Source organism: Bubalus kerabau, chromosome 6 (assembly GCF_029407905.1).
Source record: "Bubalus kerabau isolate K-KA32 ecotype Philippines breed swamp buffalo chromosome 6, PCC_UOA_SB_1v2, whole genome shotgun sequence".
Classification (NCBI taxonomy): Eukaryota; Metazoa; Chordata; class Mammalia; order Artiodactyla; family Bovidae; genus Bubalus; species Bubalus kerabau.
The window spans coordinates 90,468,479-90,487,905 of NC_073629.1; the positions used below are offsets into that span (position 1 = coordinate 90,468,479).

Sequence of the window (19,427 nt, forward strand, 5' to 3'; positions counted from 1 at the left end):
AAATAGATGTAGCCTGTTCAGGCTTTGGACAACTTGTCTTTGCTTATGAGGAGTGAGAGATGTGGTTTAGGTAAGAGTTTGCTGAGGCCTGGTTTACTTATTGGAGCAATTAGGGAAGCTGATGTATCTGAGTAAGGCGGAAGGCTCTGGAGGACTCCAGCAGCCTCCTGGATGTCTCACTGTGCCCTGGAGTGAGGACACTCATGAGCAGAGCCAAGGAAGTTATTTTTGTTCTGGGAGCTTCTTCCTACACATCCTGCTTGCCCCTGCAACTCAAAGCTTCAGCCAGGCCAATTATTTGCAGACCCACAACACTGCCAACTCACACACCCTCCCATCCCTGGGTGTGAACATTCTAGTTGTTCACCCCCAAGATTTGCCTGGTAGACTTCAGTCCATTTTGGGAAACAGCTCAGTAGTTCCTGCCTCCAGAAGCACTTTCCTGGTTTAAGTGCCTCTGTCACGTTCTCCAAGCTTACAACTTGATGTCTTTTCCTTTCCTGTTGTACTGAGCACAGTCTTTTTTACATTTTTAGAAAAATATTTATTCATTTGACTGCATTGGATCTTGGTTGTGGCATGTGGGATCTTTTGTTGTGGCATGTAGGCTCTAGTTCCCTGACCAAGGATCGAACCTGTGTCCCCTGCATTGGAAGGTGGATTCATAACCCCTGGACCACCAGGGAATTTCTTGAGCACACTCTTAAAATGTCATCTTTATTATTCTTCTGTCTCTTCTAGACTGTGAGATCCTGGGGGCAGGGAGTTGTTTTATTCACATTTATATACTGCCTCCAGATTTGGTCCAGTGCAGAATCCACCTGCCAATGCAGGAGCTGCAGGAGACAGGGGTTTGATCCCTGGGTTGGGAAGATCCCCTGGAGAAGGAAATGGCAATCCACTCCAGTATTCTTGCCTGGGAAATCCCATGGACAGAGGAGCCTGGTGGGTTACAGTCCATGGGATAGCAAAGAGTCAGAGGTGACTGAGCGATTGAGCATGCACATACAGGGGTTTAGTAAGGGCATGTTGAGGTGATTGCTTTTATGAATGTGAGCTTGGCATCCACAAGGTTTGTTTGTGCCTGCAGAGTCTTCCTCCATGAAGATCTGACAAATGGAGAATTTAATCTCTTTGGCACTGATATCTGGATGACTGTGCAGTATTATTTCAGTGTGTGTGGTCTCACTTTGGCCTTACTTTGAAATGAAATAGAGTATAAAGAAACAAGCCAGTGAATAAACCAGTACATGTGACTCATATTTGCATAATGCTTTACTGTTGAAGAAATCCTTTCCTATATATTATCTCAGTGGTTATAGCATTCTCGTTTTATAGATAAGATCAGAGAGCATGACTTTCCTCAGGGTTGCCCAGCAAGTAAGGTGGTTTGGGGTGGGCTACCACCCAGAAGATGGGCCTATGATCAGACAGGTCCTGGGCATGAAGTTTTTCTTGGTCACTTATGAATCTCATTGAAATTCATTTTTCTTATTCGTAAAATGGAATAATAATAGAAGCTAGGGAGTTGTGCAGATCAAGGGGGTTAAGTACAAAGTATCTGCAAATGCTTGGTGAGTTAATTAATATATGACTTGACTCTGTAGAGGATTTCCCAGGTGGCGCTAGTGGTAAAGAATCTACCTCCCACTGCAGGAGAGGTAAGGACTCGGATTTGATCCGGAGTCTCATCTTCTCACCCTGGGTTCAGAAGGTTCCCTGGAGAAGGGCATGGCAACCCACTCCAATATTCTTGGGTGGAGAATTCCATGGACAGAGGAGCCTGGCGGGCCATGGTCCACAGGGTCACAGAGAATTAGACAGGACTAAAGTGACTGAACATACATGACTCTATAGAATGCTTTGCAACAAACTTCGGGCTATAGGAAAGCAGTGAAATTCCTTGTGTTTTCCTGACCACACTCATTCTTCCCTTTAACTTCTGCTTATTTACTTCCCTCTAGTTACTGCAGTTGCTAAGATTCTTAGTTCTTGCCACGTGGACTTTATTTCATGATTCTCAGCCTTGCTTTGGACTCGCACTCTCCCCTAGCTCTCTTGTTCCAAAACTTGTTCTTTTGCTGAGTTGGAAAACTTTTTTTTCTCCTCTTGCACAACTTCTCTGATTCCACAGCTGTGACACCCCACCTGGCAGGGAGCTCTGCGGTGGAGACAGAACCGACCTGGGGGCCTCAGCCAGGAACACAGAGACCTCACTGCCTTGGCCTGGAGGAGAACACCTTCCTCCAATTCTAGGCAATACACAAAAAAGGACCTGCAGCATCCCAAAGCCAACATTTTTTAGGCGTTGGACAAGTTGATGGTGGAGTTCATCCCCCCCTCCCATCTGGCCTGGCTCACTGGGATCTGTCAAGTGGCCTTGGGGCCAGAAGGAGTGCCAGATTGGGTAATTTTCTCAGAAAAGAGCTATAAAGATGAGGGTTTCCAATGTGCTTTCAGCATGACTCATGTCACGGACACCGAGGCCAATGGGAAGCACATGTCCACCGGTGGGTGTGGGGCAAAGCAAAACCAGGGTTAGGTAGGACATCCTTGGGGCTGTCAAATTGCAAAGGAGAGTTCCGTACCTGTAAGTTGTGAGTACTTGTTTTACGTATCGATTTTTCTACCAGCCCATTAGATTGAATTCATATTAGTGTTCGTTTAGCAAAGAATTATTGAACCCTGAAATAGATATGGTCTTGGTAGTCTAGTGGAAAGAACAGACATGTAAACTGACAATTACAATACAGTGAGAGAAGGGCCACGGTGAAGAAGTCCAGGATAGTATGGGATACTGCAGGAAACACCCTCAATCCAGACTTAGTGAAGCTGGTGAAGTAGAGGATGACAGGTGTCGGGCCAGTTTTGTCAGAGGAATTCATCATGTAGCTGAGATCTCAGGGATGAGTAGAAATTAGCTACTTAAAGAAGGGAGGAAGTAAATCCAGGAGGAAGATACAATATGTGTTAAATCCTAGAGGTGAAAAAGCATGACTTGTTTGAGGAATGAATGTAATTTCCCGGTGGATGTAGGGTAAAGATGGAGTGAACACAAGTGAGATGAAGAATCTCACTCCTCACTTTTCCTCTCTTCTCTGTATTCCAACTCATGTCTGACTGAGGTTTGCACAAGCAAAATGTGCCCAAGAATATGTCTAATGGGAAATTCCTTACCATTTATAGATTCATACAATCCTTTAAAACATTTTTTTTATTGCAGTATAGTTGATTTACAATGTGCTAATTTAAGGTGTACAGCAAAGTGAATCAGTTATGCATATACATATATCTACTCTTTTGAAGATGCTTTCCCCTTTAAGTTATTACAGAAAATTGAATAGAGTTCCATGTGCTGTATGGTAGGTCCTTATTAGTTAAGTATTTTATATGTTTAGTCATGAAGTTGTGTCTGACTCTTTTGCAACTCCATGGACTGTAGCTCTGTCCATGGGATGGGTTGCCATTTCCTTCTCCAGGATCCTGACCCTGGGATTGAACTCATGTCTCCTGCATTGGCAGGTGGATTCTTTACCACTGAGCCACCTAGGAAGCCCCATTTTATATATAATAGGGTGTATATGTCAACCCCAATCTCCCAGTTTATGCTTCCCAACTTTCCCTCCCGTCCCTCTGGTAACATTCTTAAAGTTCTGATGGGATTTTAAAAGCTCCTCATGCACCCATGTTGTTGGTTCTGTTACTCCTTCTGTGTATATGTCTCTGTTTACCCCAGTGGTTTGACTCCAGCATAACTGTGGAACACTCATATGACTCTGAATGACATCACAAGAAATTTGAACTTTAATCTGAAGTCAATAAAGTGACATCAGAAGTTTTAAAAGAAAAACAGTCAGTTCAAATGAATAGGTTGGTAATATGAGAGGAAATGAATCAAAGGAGGTAAGCCCAGAGTCAGAAGAACTATCTAGAGAGCAACATCAATAGTCCAGGGAGAGAAAATGACCACATGAACCAGAGCATTGACTATGGGATGGACAGGGAGGAAGATTCTGCAGAGAAGCCTGAAGAGGGTTACATAATAACCTCCATCAGACTCACCTGCTTGCTTCTTCATTAATCAGGGCAATGGTCTTCATCCCTGGCTACACATTAGAATCTCCTGGAGGAGATATAAGCCCAGGCTATATGTCAGATTAATGGAATTCAAAATTGTTGAGGTTAGGGCCCTGGTCCTTTTTGTGTGGCCACAAGCATCATATTGAAAATTGTTACCTTAGGGAGAGTTCTCCAGGCCTTTGATCTCTGGTCTGGGAGAGATTTGAGATTTATTTACATCAGGAAAATTAGAAAGGGGAAAGTGCACTGTTATATGGATGAATGAGTACAGTGTGTTAATAGAAACCTAGACAGAGCTGTCTATACTTAAGGTTGTTTTGTTGTATGATTTACCATCCAGACTGGGACACTTTTGATCAGGCCATAACACTCATCTGCAGGTGCAGACTGGGATTGCGATAGCAAACAAAGGCGCATGGTGGCCCTGTCTACACTCGGTCACTAGTTCCATTCCTCCCATTTGCTCAAGGACCTTCCTTTAATCAAGCTTGTGCGCAACTGTTCACAAAACCTTGTTCAGATCACCAGTTTCTACATTGTTAGAACTGATGGTCAGTTGTACACATTTAATTTGGCCCAACAATTGGTGTAAGTGATTCTTCATCACTTAATTATACACCACCCCCCTTGGTTTTTCTCCTACCTTGCTGGCCACTTTTTCTTTGTACTTGTTCCTCATAAATTCTTGGATCCCTTAATATAAGGTTTGGCCCCAGGCCACCTTCTCTTATCTGTTTTTACTATCCTCCTTGATGAAATCATAAGTTGAAATCATCTCATTAGGTTGATATGTCCCAAATTTATATTTTTAGCTCTGGCTTCTTCTGTGAACTCTAGACTCTTCTTTCTAACTGCCTACTTAACATCTCACATGGATGATAAAACCATTTCAGACTTCAATGGCCCACAGCTGAATTCTTGAATCCTTGTTCTTCCACAAGCTTTGTTTCTCTCATAGTCTTCACAGTGAGATTATCGCCTCACAGGCATTAGGATGGCTACTATATCAAAACGACAGACAACAACATGTGTTGGCTGACTTTGTCCACCTCTTAGCCTCCATCTGCAGCACTCTGCCTGGAGCCTCCTTCATTCCTAGGTTATTGTGCACACTGGTCTCTGTCTGTTTCTGCTCCCACTCCCCTGTGATGTCTCCTCAACACCACAACCAAACTTTGATGCGTTTAAAACACATATTAGTTGATCTCATTTTGCTGTTCAAAACCTTCCAACAGCTTCCTATTTCACAGACAGGGAAGGTCTAAGTCCTTACTATGACCTCTTGGGCTTTATGTGTGCTCATATCCCGTTTCCTCTTTATCTACTCGCTTCTGTCTCTTCTACCCACATTGGTTTCAGACTTGATCCTAAATACACCATTGCAGAACAGGTAGTTATTTTCTCTAAATTGGATTGTTGCTATTGGTGCCACCTTGGGGCCTCGGTGCCAGATATTCCTTTGTCTGGTGTGCCTCACACTCTCCTATTTGCCTGCAGAAAGGGAGGAGAGATTCCTTCAGGGGAGGAAGGGTGCTTTGTCATAGAAGCTTCCTTAGGGAAGATGGCATTGGAGTCACACTTGAATCAGATGACAGCTGCAGCAGAGGGAGAGTGGGGGAAGCGCGTAGCATGGAATGCTGGCCAGGGTATGCATCTGGTCAGTGGGGCATGGCCTCTTCATTATGACTGCTTTGGAAAGTAAGTGGGTGGATTTACTGGGAAATACATACAGACAAATGGTTGAAAGCCAGATCATTTGGGGGAGGGGGTAGTGCCATGCAGGAGAATTTGGCTATTTTTCAGTAGGGTGTCCACTGCACTTTAGAGATGTTGAGTGATGTCATATAACTGACTTTGTAGTGTGATAACTCTTAGCCTGAAAAACTAGAGACCAGAAATTTTGAGACCTGTTAGGAGACTGTTTCCCAGATAAGAGATCATGAACTGGAGATGAGGCATCTGCTTGTCCAGTTTCTTCACCTCTCACCCACCTAAATCCTGACCATGCTAAAGACCTAATGACTCTAGGAGTCCATTCCAACCTCCTTCTTCCCATCCATTTATGTGCCCTTTATCTGTCCATTGGTTCATTCAGTTAGCTTACAGGTATTTTTTAGGTGTGTTGTTATGATGATTTTAGCTTTATGTTATTATTTATTATTATTCATTTTTTTATTAGAGTACAATTGCTTTGCAACATTGTGTTAGTTTCTGCTGTACTACAATGAGAATTAGCTATATATATACATATATCTCCTCCCTCTTGAAACTCCCTCCACTGCCTCCATCCCACCCATCTAGGTTTCCATAGAGCACAGAGCTGAGCTTCCTATGCTATACAGTAGCTTCCCACTAGCTATCTGTTTTACACATGGTAATGTATATAGGTTGCTCCTTTCAAGGACTGTGCCACATGTGCTAAGAAAAGCAATGAGAAATAAAATGGTCCTAGATTTTGTTAAAGGCTGGGAAGGAAAAAGAATAGAGAGACACAAGAAAATAAGTAACGGGAGGACTTCATTCGGTTCATGGAAGGCAAGTTCTCTCTACAGAAGTCACATTTGGGTTCTTTGAATCAAGAATAGAAGTTGGCCAGATGAAGAGAGGAGGGGAAGGCTGTCCCAAGAAGAAGCCACAGAGGTGTACAGACACTGTAGTGGGAAAAACTTTGTTGGTCTTACTTGCCAAATGTGAACCCTGCATCTTAATACCCAGAAAAGTACCTGGGGCATAGTAAGTGGTTAGTAAATATTAGTTTGATGAATGAATGAAAGCATGAGCCAAGAGGAAATATGAGTGGCTATTTGACAGACACGCCAGAATTTGTCTAAATCCAATGTAGCTTCATTCCAATGTAGTTTATGAATTATTCATCTGGGCAATAACACTTATCACACCTATTCTTGGGTACAATCACTCACATTCTTGGGTACAATCTTCTATTAAAGCGGAAAAAAAATCTTGTTCATGCTGCTTTATTGTTAAATCATTCTTCTTGGAAAGCATAGAATAAGGGGCTCAAATTTAAATAGATCTTATAGACTGGGTCCCCCCAAAGCTTTGTAAATGAGACATAAAGAGTCTTAATATCTCATTTATGGTTGCCCAGTGCTTATGTAAAAATGGTGGAGCAGGGTATTGGAGGCCAGAGGAAGTTTGCAAAATCTGAACAGTAGTTCCCCAATTCTCAAAAGGCAGAGAAAGAAGTCTAAGGGGGAGGAGGAGGGTTGGTGGTGGCAAATGCTAAGACAGAACAAAACAAAAAGGAAGTTTTAGATTGGGTCTTAAAAAAAAAAAGGACCTAAAATGGAACTGATCTTTTCAGATATGGCCTTTTTGTTTCCAAGGAATTTCAGAAAACCTACATGAGTCAAATTTTTTTCACAGATCTTCATAGGAACTTTCATTAAACTCTTCTGTTTCTCACCAGAACCTAAATGACCGCCTGGTAATGATGTCACCAGCAGAGTGGATCCTCCTGTCCTCAATTCACTTCATTCTTCTGTAGATTGTGCTTGTCATGCTGGATCCCAGGAAACCTTAACTAGCTCAAGATCACAAAGGTTTTCTCCTATATTTTCTTCTATAAATTGCATAGTTTTAGATTTTACATGTAGGTCTATGGTCCATTTAGAGTTAATTCTTGTTTATGGAACAAAAAACAGATTGAAAGTTGTTTTTTATTTTTTTATTTTTCACAAGCATATCCAAATCTAGCACCATTTGCTGAAAAGACTACTCTTCTTGACAGAATAGTCTTTGCACTTATATTAAAAATCATATATATATATATATATATATATATATATATTCATCTCCTTATATCTTTGGACTCTACAGGGAGACCTGGCATGCTGCAATTCATGGGGTCACAAAGAGTTGGACACGACTGAGCGACTGAACTGAACTGAACTGTACCATTGAGCTTATTGTCTATCTTCATACCAATACAACTGTTTTGATTAATGTAATTTCTAGTAAGTCTTGAAATCAGATAAAATCAGATAGTGGAAGTTGTCTAAATTTGTTCTTTTTAGAAGTTCTTTTGGCTGATTTAGATCCTTTCCATTTTCATATGAATTTTTGAATTGGTTTGTCAATTTATTAAAAAAAAATTCTGCTGGCATTTTGACTGGGATAGCATTGAATCTATCCATAAATTTGGGGAGAATATCTTAAATATTGGAGATTGAGTTGTCCAGCATATGATTATAGTAATCTCGCCATTTACTCAGATTTTCTTAAACATCTTTCAGCAATGTTTTACCATTTTTTAGTGTACAGATATTTCACAGATTCTTCAGATTCATCACTAAATAGTTCATATTTTTATGCTATTGACAATGATGTATTTTTGATATGTAAAACTTCTGATATTTTACTGCTACTGATCATTTACTGATCATTATAGACCTGCTAAAGTCACTCAGTTCTAATAGTCTTTTTTTTTTTTTTTTTTTTGTAGATTCTGTTAGATTTTCTATATAGGTGATCATGTCATCTGTGACTAAAGTAAGCTTCACTTCTTCCCATCCAATATGGATATCTTTTTTTCCCTTTTTGGGGGTCTGGAAACTGTCTCAATTGAAGCAGGAAACCGAGGCAATTGTGAGACTCAACTTGTTTGCTTCTTACACATCAGTGACCACTATCCTTTTGGGCTTGGTACTCAGTTCCTTAAAAATCATTCTTATGTATATGTTCAGTTCAGTTCAGTTCAGTCGCTCAGTCGTGTCCGACTCTTTGCGACCCCATGAATCGCAGCACGCCAGGCCTCCCTCTCCATCACCAACTCCCGAAGTTCACTCAGACTCATGTCCATTGAGTCAGTGATGCCATCCAGCCATCTCATCCTCTGTCGTCTCCTTTTCCTCCTGCCCCCAATCCCTCCCAGCATCAGTCTTTTCCAATGAGTCAACTCTTCGCATGAGGTGGCCAAAGTACTGCAGTTTCAGCTTTAGCATCATTCCTCCCAAAGAAATCCCAGGGCTGATCTCCTTCAGAATGGACTGGTTGGATAGACTAGAGATCTCTTCAAGAAAATTAGAGATACCAAGGGAACATTTCATGCAAAGATGGGCTCGATAAAGGACAGAAATGGTATGGACCTAACAGAAGAAGAAGATATTAAGAAGAGGTGGCAAGAATACACAGAAGAACTGTACAAAAAAGATCTTCATGACCAAGATAATCACGATGGTGTGATCACTCACCGAGAGCCAGATATCCTGGAATGTGAAGTCAAGTGGGCCTTAGAAAGCATCACTACAAACAAAGCTAGTGGAGGTGATGGAATTCCAGTTGAGCTCTTTCAAATCCTGGAAGATGATGCTGTGAAAGTGCTGCACTCAATATGCCAGCAAATTTGGAAAACTCAGCAGTGGCCACAGGACTGGAAAAGGTCAGTTTTCATTCTAATCCCAAAGAAAGGCAATGCCAAAGAATGCTCAAACTACCGCACAATTGCACTCATCTCACACGCTAGTAAAGTAATGCTCAAAATTCTCCAAGCTATGCTTCAGCAATACATGAACCATGAACTTCCAGATGTTCAAGCTGGTTTTAGAAAAGGCAGAGGAACCAGAGATAAAATTGCCAACATCCACTGGATCATGTATATGTAAATATATGTAAACATATATGTGTGTGTATATATATATATAATTTATATGTATGTATGTATATATATATAAATCTATATGCAAATAACATTGCTGCTGTTGTTAAGTCATTCAGTCATGTCCGACTCTTTGAGACCCAATGGATTGTAGCATGCCAGGCTTCCCTGTCCTTCACCATCTCCTGGAGCTTGCTCAAACTCATGTCCATTGAGCGGGTGATGCCGTCCAACCATCTCATCTTCTGTCATCCCCGTCTCCTCTTGCCTTCATTCTTTCCCAGGATCAGGGTCTTTTCTAATGAGTCAGCTCTTCACATCAGATGGACAAAATATTGGAGCTTCAGCATCAATTCTTCCAGTGAATATTCAGGATTAATTTCCTTTAGGATTTACTGGTTCAATCTCCTTGCAGTCCAAGGGACTCTCAAGAGTCTTCTTCAATACCACAGTTCAAAAGCATCAATTCATTGTTGTTCAACCTTCTTTATAGTCCAACTCACATATCCATACATAACTACTGGAAAAATCATAGCTTTGAGCATATGGACCTTTGTAGGCAATGTAATGTCTCTGCTTTTTAATATGCTGTCTAGATTGGTCATAGCTTTTCTAACAAGGAGCAAGCATCTTTTAATTTCATTGCTGCAGTCACCATCTGCAGTGATTTTGGAGCCCCCCAAAATAAAAAGTCTCTCACTGTTTCCATTGTCCCCCCTCATCTATTTCCCATGAAGTGAGGGGGACTGGATGCCATGATCCTCATTTTTTTAATGTGGAGTTTTAAGCCAGCTTTTTCACTCTCCTCTTTCACTTTCATCAAGAGGTTCTTTCGTTCTTCACTTTCTGCCATAAGGGTCATGTCATCTGTGTATCAAAATCTGAGGTTATTGATATTTCTCCTGGCAATCTTGGTCCCAGCTTGTGCTTCATCCAGCCTGGCATTTTGCAAGATGTATTCTGCATATAAGTTAAATAAGCAGGGTGAAAATATACAGCCTTGATGTATACTCCTTCCCCAATTTGGAACCAGTCTATGGTTACATGTCCAGTTCTAACTGTTGTTTCTTGACCTGCATACATGTTTCTCAGTAGGCAGGTAAGGTGGTCTGGTATTCCCATCTCTTTAAAAATTTTTCACAGTTTGTTGTGATCCACGCAGTCAAAGGCTTTAACATAGTCAATAAAGCAGAAGTAGATGTTTTTCTGGAATTCTGTTGCTTTTTCTATGATCCAATGGATGTTGGAAATTAGATCTCTGGTTCCTCTGCCTTTTCAAAATCCAGCTTGAACATCTGGAAGTTCTCAGTTCATGTACTGTTGAAGCTTAGTTTGGAGAATTTTCAGCATTACTTTGCTGGCATGTGAGATGAGTACAGTTTTGCGGTAGTTTGAACATTCTTTGGTGTTGCCTTTCTTTGGGATTGGAATGAAAACTGACCTTTTCCATTCCTGTGGCCACTGCTGAGTTTTCCACATTTGCTGGCATATTGAGTGCAGCACTTTCAGAGCATCATCTTTTAGGATTCGAAATAGCTCAGCTGGAATTCCATCATCTCCACTAGCTTTGTTCATATTGATGACCCACTCAAGCGTTCTTGCCTGGAGAATCCCAGAGACGGGGGAGCCTGGTGGGCTGCCGTCTATGGGGCCACACCGAGTCGGACACTACTGAAGTGACTTAGGAGTAGCAAGGCCCACTTGACTTCATACCTCAGGATGTCTGGCTGTAGGTGAATGATCACACCACTGTGGTTATCTGGGTCATGAGGATCTTTTTTGTATAGTTCTTCTGCGTATTCTTACCACCTCTTGTGAATAACATACATATAGTCTATTTCTTGGTTGTATCCAGCAGGAGGGTAAATACAGTCCCTGATACTTCACCCAGTAGCAGAAATTCTTCCCACTTGGATTTGAGATAAAGGGAAAATATGACATTTAAAAAATTATCTTCAGACCCTTTGTCAAATTCATAACCACTGTCCCAGAGCTTTCTGAATTGTCTATGGTTAATTTCACATGGGAGCAGACCAAGGATGAAGAGATACTGTTACTAAGGGAAAGACAGAGCCCAAAAGATCTAAATTATTTTCAGGTCAATAGTGACAGTAACAAAAACAGTTCTGAGCATATTTATAGCCTTTCATGGTTTATAAAGAGTTTTCACCTTCATGGACTCCTTTGGCCCTTAGAGTATCATTTGCAAATAATGAAAGGAGATTACTGCTGCTGCTGCTGCTAAGTCGCTTCAGCCGTGTCCGACTCTTTGCAACCCCATGGACTGCAGCCCACCAGGCTCCTCCGTCCATGGGATTTTCCAGGCAAGGGTACTGGAGTGGGGTGCCATCGCCTTATCTCTACATTATTTTTAGGGAAATGGAAGCTCAGAAAAGTGAATTTCCATAGAACATATGGTTAAAGAGAAGAGATATGGGGGCTGCTAGTTGAATCCAGGGATGTCTGACTTCTTGTCTAACTATTTAAAAAATTTTTATGAAGAGTTTCAAACATATACTAAAGTAGCCTGAACTGAACAATCAATGCCCATGTACTTATCACCTAGATTAGACAGTTATCAATTCATGGATACTTTTGTTTCATGTCTAGCCCCACCCATCTATTCCCATTCTGTATTAGTAAATCTTAGCTATAATATCAGTTCAGGCTTCTCAGGTGACTTAGTGGTAAAGAATCTACTTCCAATGCAGGCAAAACAGGAGAAGCAGGTTATATCCCTGGGTCAGGAAGATCCCCAGAGGAGGAAATGGCAACCCATTCCAGTATTCTTGCTGGTAAAATTCCATGGCCAGGGGAGCCTCGTGGGCTACAGTCCAACGAGTTGCAAAGAATTGTACATGACTCAGCATCTGAGCATGTGCGTACGCACACACACACATGATATCAAGTCACAAGAAAATATTTCAATATGTACCCTAAAGTCTAAGGAGTCTTTTAAAAATACATAACTATAATAACAGTTCACACCTAAACATAGCTTTAATTTTTTAATTTCATTATCCTGTCAGTTTATACATTTCCCAAATGATAAAAATGTCATAATTTTTAAAGTAGTTTATTTGAGTCAGGATCCAAATAAGTTCCACACATTGTTATTGGTCTCTCTTAATGCACATGCTCCTTCCCCACCTCTTTTTTTCCCCTTCCTAATTTATCTATTGAGAAAACCAGGTTGTTTTCCTATAGTGGTTTTTCCTAGTCTGAATTTGTGGATGACACTTCTGTGGTATGGCTTAGCATGTTCCTTTGTCTTCTATGTTCCCTGAAAATTGATAGTTGAACTAAAGTCTTGATCAGATCAAGGATCTTTTTTTTTTTTTTTTTTTAATTTAGCAAGAGAGCTTCCTAGGTAATCCATTCCATCTCAGTAGACATATAAAATCAAATTGTCCTGGGTTTTGTAATGTGAAAAGCCACATACGCTTGAAGTCTGCATCCACTAATTCATGATGGATTGCAGAACGATGATATTGTATCACCTGTATGGGACGCTTCTCCTTATATTCTCATACACTTTTCTTAACTAACGGAATCAAAATCAGAAAACTTAATCCCAATCATCTTGAAATCAGTTAAATAATATGAATACAAATAGTAGAACAAAAGTTGAATGCTCTTCCATCTGTATGACATAGCACTTTATCCTTTACAAAGTGTCTCTAATTATATTAGCTTAGATGTTTGCAAATAGCCCTGGAGACAGGACAGATGCGTGTTAGATTGGTACAAAAAGCTCCCCGCCCCCACATCCATGAATCCCCATGAATCATGCCTCTCTATAACAATGTCCCTTTTTGTAATTTGACTTTGCCTTCATCCCATCAAAGGGTCTAGTCTGTTTCCCCAATCCTTGAGCCTGGGCAGACCCTGTAACTTGTTTTCACCAATAGAATATGAGAGAGTGACTCTGTGTGAGGCAATGCTTTATGCACCCCAACAATCCCACTTCTCCTCTCCTGGAACAGCATCGGAATGTAAGGAGGCCCAGTCTGGCACCTTAAGTATGCAAGACTCTGTACAGAAAGAGAGGCTCAGAGTCCTGTGTCCAGGGGGCCCAAGTCCCAGCTGACTCCTCAACTGAATGCTGCTCCTTGAGTGGGCCCAGAAAGATGAACAGAACTATCCACCACCCACAGAATTGTGGGAAACAAGCTCTTGCTCTTCTACATCACTGAATTTTGAGGTGATTTGCTCTATGGCAAAGGTTAATGAAACCACTGAGAAAACTGAAGCCCAGATAGGGAAGATGTTCAAACTAGAAGACTGCAGAGCTAGGTCAGAATTTAGGATTTCTGACTCCTAGTCCAGTGTTCTTACCATCTATATGGTTCTTTCTTGTTTTGTAATTTACTCCCATCTTAAACTCCCATTACCTTTAAGCAACCCCTAAGGTTGAGCTTCCCTTTACCTTGAGAAGCCCTATGAATTGAGCTGCATTTAATAACTCAATTATGAGCTAGGATTCTAGAAACTTCCTTAAGGGAAATAGAAACTGAAATCTTGAGTGAAGTTTCAGTCTTAGCTATATTTTGAATTCCTATAGTAATTCAGTTTTTGGGAAAATAAACTTGAACATTCTCAAATTGGGCGTGAATTTGGAGAAAAGACTTGGAATATCCATAGGGCTAAGGGCTTAAAAAAATACCCAAGCATAACAACTGCTTTTTGTGTAAGTCAAGTAGGTGTTGACTGATTCTATCAATTTGTAAGTCCAAAAAACTTCCAGATGGTTCTAATAACAGTAAAAGTATTTTATATTTGATTAGTGCCTTTCAGTTTACAAAGCGGTTTCGCATCTGTGTCCTTATTCCAACCCCATGATGGAAGGAAATAGGCCAGAGATTATTGGTTCTATTTTCTGGATGAAAAAACTGAGTCTAGAAGGGGAGGTGACTTGCACAAAACCAATGTCTAAACAAGTAGCAGAGCCAAGATTTAAATCAAATATGATTTCATGGTCAATGAATTTTCCAGCTCACTGCCCTTAGTCTTGTCCACAGTTTCCTCAAGAATATTCTTCATCCATTTCCATTGTAACATCAACAGTGAAAGGGGCAGCTATTATGTAGTAAGTCCAGGAAGAAGCGACACAAAGAGAAGGAACTCACAGTCTGGCAGAGTGATGGATATAGAGACAAATAATTGCAACAACAATAATGGTATTAATAATGATGAACAGTAACGGAGTACTATGTGTCTAACCCTATTCTAAAAGACTTAGACACCTTAGTTAATTCTCAAAACAATCCTGCCTGGTCCATGCTGCTATTATCCTCATTTAGTTAATATGAAAGAGGTGCTAGGTAACATCTTGAAACTCGGCTAGGAAGTGATGGACTGGGACTGTAAGTTCCAAGGGGAGGCTTATAGAGGTGAAGGAGATCAGAAAAACATCCCTAGTCTCCCAGGAAACATCCAGTAAGTCTTCATGCAACAGGCCATGAACCAGGCCATGAAGAATCTTGGATTTGTCAGGAGACATGGTGATGTGATTGTTGTTCAGTTGCTCAGTCGTGTTCGACTCTTTGGGACCCCATGGACTGCAGCACACCAAGCTTCACTGTCCTTCACCATCTCCGGGAGTTTGCTTAAACTCCTGTTCATTGAGTCGGTGATACCATCGAATCATCTCATCCTCTGTCATTTCCTTCTCCTCCTGCCTTCAATCTTTCCCAGCCTCAGGGTCGTTTTCAATGAGTCAGCTTTTTGCATCAGGTGGCCAGAGTATTGGAGCTTCAGCTTCAGCCAGTGAATATTCAGGGTTGATTTCCTTTAGGATTGACAAGTAGGTAGTATTAGGGAACAGCATGATGATGGACTCACATGTAGTTTAATGTGGTGAAGCTAAATATGAAGGTGTTACCACCCAGAGATGTACACAGACAGACAACTATATGCACCATTGCAAGCCAAATACTCATATAACGCTGGGTGGTTTTGGTGTTTATCAATCCCTTTTCCCTCACCATGGCAGCACTCTGAGCCAGGAATAGTGTGGCTCATCTGATTGTTTCATTATTAGCCTGCTTTTGGGTCCCTTTGCCAACTCTCACTTGTGTTATTTACTTCCCAGTTTCATGTGAATCCACGCCCCATGGACCACTTCTCAGTATCAGGGCCAATTATCGTTATTACTGACAATTTTAATTAGTGTAATTACTCTCAGCCTGCATTTTGATTAATAGCCATTAACAGTTATTTTTAAGGTTCATTATTATAGCTGAGATTTAATTACTTAATTAACATAACAATGAATAATATTTATATGGGGCTTGATAGTTTGCAAAGTGGTTTCAAATATAAAGTCCCATTTGATACTCCTCAAAACTCCAGGTGGCAGGCAGAGTTACTATGCAGATTTGATACAAGGAATCTTGTGAACAGAGCTGCAGAGACTCACCTAGTTTCCTGGTTTCCAGTCTGGTTCTATTTCTTTCTTTATCTCTGCATCTGCAATTGCTCAGACTTTCACTCCAATGTGATGTGAAAGTGAAAGTTGCTCAGTCGTGTCTGGCTCATTGCGATCCCATGGGCTATACAGTCCATGGAATTCTCTAGGCCAGAATACTGGAGTGGGTAGTCTTTCCTTTCTCCAGGGGATCTTCCCAACCCAAGGATTGAACCCAGGGATCGAATCCAGGTTTCCTGCCCTGTAGGCAGATTCTTTACCAGCTGAGCCACAAGGGAAGCCCTATGCGATATTTCAGACAAACCTTATGGCATGAGTAGCAGTCAGCCAGCCAGTCAAAGAAAGGGATGAGTATTGAAGGCTGCAGGAAGAGTGATTGCAAAGATGATCGTAGGGTATAAAGGGCATGGCTCATTCAGAGAACTGCCAGTATTTCAGAATGTTCATGTGGCAGAGTACAGAGAGTTTAGGAATCAGATGGACCTGGGTTTGGGTCTCAAGTTTGCCACCTGTGAGATCAGCTGTGTGATCCTGGGTAGATTCCTTAAGTGTCTGAATCTGAGTATAATAAAAGTATAAAATATCTTGTAGGATGTTTCTGAGAATTTGTGAAAAATTGTTCTACAGACTCAGACATGCAATAAAAGATAGACGTGTTAGTAAGTATCATTGTCATGATGAGTAAGGTGGATCCTGATGGTGTGGTAGGCCAGGGCAGCAACGGGATGCTGCTAGAAGGATGTGCAGAGGTCAAGTTACAGAGGACCTTAAGAAACTGAAAATGTTAGTTGCTTAATCATATCTGACTCTTTGCGACCCCATGGACTGTAGCCTGCCAGGGTCCTCTGTCTATGGAATTCTCCAGGCAAGAATACTGGAGTGGGTAGCCATTTCTTTCTCCAGGGGATCTTCCTGACCCAGAGATTGACCCAGGTCTCCTGCACTGCAGGCAGATTCTTTATCGTCTGAGCCACCAGGGAAGCCCATGGAGGACCATATTATCTAGCAAATAGGAAGCCACAGAAACGTGATCAGCAGGGCTGATGTGGTCAGAATCTCTGTTTTATGAAGATCACCCTTGTAGAGGTGAATGACTGATTAGGAGGCTTTTTAAACAGTCCCAGAGTGGAAGTGTGAAGGCCTGGGCTGAGGCTGTTACACAGAGTGGAAAGAGACCCAGAGAGGAGGCGGGCTGGGGAAGTCCATCACCCAGCCTAGAGACTGACTTCATGTGTGGGTTTAAGAGTAGGAGGATTACGCCACGGTTCCTAGTTTGGGCAAATTTGCAGCTGATGGGCCATAGAGAGAATGTTGGCTGACAAAGGCTTCCGATAGAACCTTGCAGTTATTTCCTAAGGATGGAAATTATTCCACAGAACCATAGTTCCTTAAAGGATTGCCATCTGAGACATTGCAGTGGGGCAGAACTCATTGCCTAAATGAAAGGAAGATTTCATTTTCTTTGTTAATCAGTACATCACAGCAAGAGAAAGTTCAGAAGAAACCAGTTATAATCTCATGTCATAGAAACAGGTGAAAAGAAAAAGTAAGCAGAAACCAGGTGGTGTCAGTACAGAAGGAATCCAGAGGAACAAAATTAATGTCTGTTTTGAAAAAAACCAAGAGGAGCCTAACATTTGGATCCAGGATAAATTAACTCTATTTTTGTTTCCTCAGTTAAAGTCTGTCAATCTGGAATTATTAAAAAAATAAAGTGTAAAATATTCAGGTCTGTCTATTGGCTCTTCACAAACATACTCTTATTTCAAAGAACAGATTTTGCTTTACAGGACGTTTCAAAACCATGGCATACTGGAATCTGGAGGAATAAAATGACAATGCAGCTTCACCTTCATTAGCATGAAGTTCTTTTCTCAGCTCTTTCACTTTCAGTCTCACTTAACCTTACGATTATAAAAGTAAGCAAGCAATAATTGTCATCCTTATTTTGCACACAATAAAACTGGAGAGCTTAGGGATTTCGTCCAAGGCCACACAGCTCCACAGTGTAGAGGTGGATCCCAGGACTCCTGGATTTTACCACCCTCATTTTAGTTCCCAAGGAAGCCAAAGTGGGTGTAATTAGGTTGAGAGTTAAAGGCATGGATTTGGAATCAGTCCAGAGTTCAAATTTTGCTCCAACCACTTCCTAGCTGTGGGACATTGAACAAATCAATAGGCCTCTCTGAGCTTCAGCTTTCCTATATATAAATTAGGTATCCTTGCTTCTCATGGTTGTGGGGAGAATCAAATAAGGTTATCAAAGAACAATGTGAACAACATTCAGAGACTGCCATGCCTTAAATATCCCATTAATGGCAAATATTGCTATGACTTTAGTAGATCCTCTTCGGAATGGCTTCTTGATGCACCAAGAGTTTGGGAGAATGACCCCCAAATCACAGGGGTGATCCCTTGATAGCCATGTTTGTGTTACTGGTTGTGGCTGATTGATTCATGAGTGGACAGCACCCACACTGGGCCAATCAGAAATCTTTCCCTAAATTTAAAAAACTGAAACTAAGAGCATGTCCTTCTGTAGCAGAAAGCCCCAGAACTGTGGGTGACCAAGCTCCTGCTAATATGGAAGAAGGAAACAGTTGGTAGTAAGAGAGAATAAAGCTTATGGGTAGAGAGTTACGGAGGATAGACAGAGGGCCCTAGTGAATTTAGTAGTTTCTGAGGCCCAGGTGATCTCCTGCCCCTCTTATGCCCTAGTGCTAAACATTTCCTTATTTATTTCCTTAATTCTGACATAGCTACTATGTCTTATTTACCTAAGCTAGTTGAATTTTGATTCTTGTCATTTACAGATAAGAGTCCTGACTCATGCCAGTCTTAATCACCCATTTGGGTAATATTCTGAAGGGATAAGGAAACCCTTGGAAACAGAGGAACAAGACAGTCCCGGGAGTCAAGGAGGAAGAATGAAACATGAATGTTCCCACAGCCAATCTGCTGCACCTTCTGGTACATCTGTAGAATGGAGCTCTACCTGACTGTCTGGCAGCTAGTAGGTGCTCAATAAATATCAGTTCCTTTTCTGACTCCTTTCCTCTTCCCAGTTTCTCTCCCCTTTTATAATGCTGGCATCTGCCTTGTTAATAACCACAGGACACATCCCATGCTCTGACTGTACCTTTGCCATCAGAATAATGCTCCTCAGTACTATTTTTATTCAACAGCAGTGCTTCTCCCTTTAGCATCCTTACCCTCATCCTGGGTCTATCTTTGTTCTCTTAGTCCCCATGACACACAGCACTTGCCGTTCCCCAAACAAATCACAGGCTCTCTTGTCTT

General features: G+C 41.3%; 1 long non-coding RNA gene across 1 annotated transcript in view; it reads left to right on the top strand.

The window, feature by feature from the left end:
• Positions 1-19,137, top strand: part of LOC129656225 (uncharacterized) — a 78,833-nt gene extending 59,696 nt beyond the window's left edge. The window contains exon 4 of the long non-coding RNA XR_008716276.1: positions 18,941-19,137. This is a non-coding gene — a long non-coding RNA (uncharacterized LOC129656225). The remainder of the gene's footprint in view (positions 1-18,940) is intronic.
• The last annotated feature ends 290 nt before the right edge of the window (positions 19,138-19,427 follow it).